Source organism: Penaeus monodon, chromosome 3, assembly GCF_015228065.2.
Source record: "Penaeus monodon isolate SGIC_2016 chromosome 3, NSTDA_Pmon_1, whole genome shotgun sequence".
Taxonomy (NCBI): Eukaryota; Metazoa; Arthropoda; class Malacostraca; order Decapoda; family Penaeidae; genus Penaeus; species Penaeus monodon.
Window position 1 is genome coordinate 58841680 of NC_051388.1, and position 3679 is coordinate 58845358.

Genomic DNA, 3679 nt, shown 5'->3' on the forward strand with positions numbered 1-3679 from the left:
TCTCCCTCTCGAAGCCGCCCGTCAACGAGGACGACGGGAGGAGCGACGGCGTGGCCTGCGCGGTTTAAAAAACGGCGGAAGGATAGTATCAGGCCTCGGATAATTCTTGTTGTGGACTCAGAGGCGAACTCTAAAAGCGCAGTCGTTGGTCCACTTCCTCTCCGGGTTCCTGCGGCTTGTGCATTCTAGATAAGCATTACGGCCCTTACGTTCATCTGTCAGGAAGCGGAGGATCGTGTTCGTGCCTTTGATGACGGGTAGAGGTAGAGGCAGAATCGCTCTACTCGCGCTGGCAAAATGGTTGGAAAAAATACTGTAATCAAGTCCTTTAATGTAGTTGATTCGTGTATAGCATATATATATATATATAGTATATATATATATATCTATATATATATATATATATATAATAGATATATATATATTATATATATATATATAGATATATAAATATATGATACCATACATCTATATATATATAGATATATATCTCTACTATATATATATATATATATATTATATATATATACTATATCTATATATATTTTTTTTTTTTTTTTTTTTTTTTCCCATATTAAATCCCTTGCTTATATGACCGAAAGTTTTCATGTGGAATCGCGCTATCCATACTTCTCTCACCTGTTAAGGTAATGAGTTCACGAGCAGGAATTCGCATAGGTTATCCCCCCCAGGGCGTCAAATGCTTCTCTTACCTTCCCATTGGCATACGCCTTCCTATTATACGTTCGGTTCATCAGACCTTAACATTACTTTCTTCTAAAATTCCTTAGACTTACTGCGTATGTTTCCATCATTACGTCTTTGCAATCTTCATAATAAAGATAATTTGTGATTTTCTGCTAAAGTATGTTTGTGGTGGATAAAGCTCTCTTTTGATTTCTCGTGATTTTCCTCTTTCTATTAGCATATTTCTCACCCGGGGGCTTTTTAAAAAAGATGCGAGAAGGCAGTTCCGGATTCAAAGGATTCGACTCTGACGGCCAGTTGCATCTAGCCTTGACATCCTTTCCGGCTTTCCTTTTTCTTCCTTTCCCTCCGTTTTTTACCGCCCTCCACTTCCGTCAGCCCCGGAGCAGGGATTCCGGGAAGGCAAAAAAAAAGGAAAAAAAAAAAAAAACCCCGGCTCTGAACTAGGAAATCTTGTGCCCCTTTTCCCCCCTTTCCCAGCCGTAACCCTGCCCCCCCCCCTATGCGGTCAGGGGCCCGAGACATACCCCTAGCCCCCCCCCCCCACTGGTCCTCACAGTCACATTTATGACCCGTGCTGGGCATGTATTTGGCCAAGCGCGAGGGACACAAAGGTACAGTATACGTTATGGGGAAAAAGTTTTTGAATAGACAGAGTAAAAAGAAGAGAAGAAGAAGAAGGAAGGAGAGAGAGAGAGAGAGAAGAGAGAGGAAGAGAGAGAAAAGAGAGGAGAGAGGGAGAGAGAGAGAGAGAGAGAGGGGAGAGAGAGACGCTTGTTGCTTGCGAGTTTTGGAATTTTCTGGCTTCGCCGGGCCTTTACTTTGGCCCGGGCCTGGTCAGTTTTTTATGGTGTCTCTTTTGTTTGCGGAGAAACAAAGACGGAGGACAGATACAGAAACAAAAAAAACAAAGAAAAAAACCCACCCGCGCGCCGACGTCCCCCGGGCCAGATCAGCGACCACCGGGGCGCGTCCCCTCCGCCCCCCAGAGGACAGACGGAGGCGGCGCAGGTTTCCCGGGGACCGGGAGTTCAGGGAACCCCAAAGGGGGGGAGCGCTTGGGGTTTTCCCCGAAGATCCCGTCCCTTGGTTGCTCCCTCTGGTGTATGCAATTTTGACGAGGCGAGGCTTTGGGGGCGAAACTTTTTCCCCTCGAACTTTTTTTGCTTCTGTTGGTCTTGGGGGGCTCCCGGGTTTTTCCCTCTAGGGTTCGTGTTCTGTATTATTGCTTTTTTATAGTTTTGTTATTGGTTTTGCTTATTGCCTCGAAAACAAATCTATTATTTTTGTTTTTTTTTTGTTATTTTTGTTTTATTGTTTTATCACACCCAAAATTTTTTAAATTTTTATTATTGTTGTATTTTTATCATATTATTATAGATGATCCACATTATAATACCAAACCATCATTAAAACATCGTCTTGTCGTCTCCCATCACCCTCATCATCACCCCACACAGAAAAACGTCGAGTCACTGCCCGCCCCCGCCCGGGGTTTGCACCATCCCAAACCTCCCAAACATCCCCGTCCTTACGCCAAGCCCTTAAACCCTTATTTTTTTTCAATAAGGATCCCCTCCGAGCCCCCGGGGCCACCACTCGTTTCCCCGCTAGGGATCTTCGCGAGGCCCCTCCACCCGGGGGGGCGACGCCCAGGGGACTTCGGAGATTTTGCCGAAAGCACACGGGGGGTTCGGGGAAGGGGGGGGGGGGGAGGAGGAGGGGGGAGGGGGGGAGCTGAGTGAGGGGGAGGAGGGGAGGGGAGGAGGAGGGGGAGGAGGAGGGGAGGAGGAGGAGGGGGGAAAAGGAAAGGGGAGGGGGGGCGAGGGGGACGTGGATAAAAGAGAAGGGGGGAAACGATAATATTATATATAATTAATATAATAATATTTTTATATAAAATATATATATATATTAAGGCAATAGGAGTCAGTATTACAAAATTTTTGTCATGCATTAATGATGCATGTAGATGTATGTACTAAAATTTTTCTATTCCCCCATCTATCTTACTATAAAAATACTGTTTTTTTTTAAATAATGTAAAAAACAACGATAATAAATATAATATTTTTGAACGACAGTTTTTTTTTCATAATATTCCTATTTTAACCCCAAAGATATGAAAGATAATTAGATGAGTGAGATGATGAAAAGAAAGATGAATGATGATGATGGGTGATGATGATGTATGATGATGTGATGATGATGGATGATGACATAATGAAATGATGATGATGATGATTATCATCCCTCATCATTAATAAAAAACTAATAAAAAACTAACATTAAACAAACCCTTCCAGCACCTCACACCCCCCATAAACAGTTACAAATTTTTTTGGCGCATTTTCCCCCCCTACAACCGGGGGACCCGGGATGGGGGTTTCGAGCCAATCGATGGGAGATTACACTAATTTTCTCTCAGTTATGCGGCCCCCAAAGGGCCCTTATATCCCCGGAGCCTTTTTTTACCCCATGACCTTTACTCGTTCGCGCTAGGTCGTCGTTTTGCCGCGGGTCGTTTTCCCTTGGCCTGATTCTGAAGTATTTTCCCCCTCTAATGGGGGTGGGGGGGGGGGGGGGGGGGGGGGGGGTGGGGTGGGAGGGGAAGGGGGTGGTGGTGGGGGAGGGGGGGGATGAATGGGGGTAATGATGGTTTATGGTGATGGTGATGATGATGATGATGATGATGATGAGATGAGAGATGATGATGAGATGATGAGATGAGATTACGATGACGTGAAAATGATAACACAACTAGAAATGTAAAGATAACAATAACGACGACGATCGGCGATTTTTTTTTTTTTTTAAATTATCTGCGAGTGAATTGAAAGGGAATACGAAAAACTGATAAGCAAAACCCAGAAAGGGGAAAAGGGATAGAGGGCGGCAAGGGAAAAAGTGGTTTTCCCCAATAAATAAATTCAAAACCGTTTGTTTTACCTTTTGAAGGGAAAAAAAATTT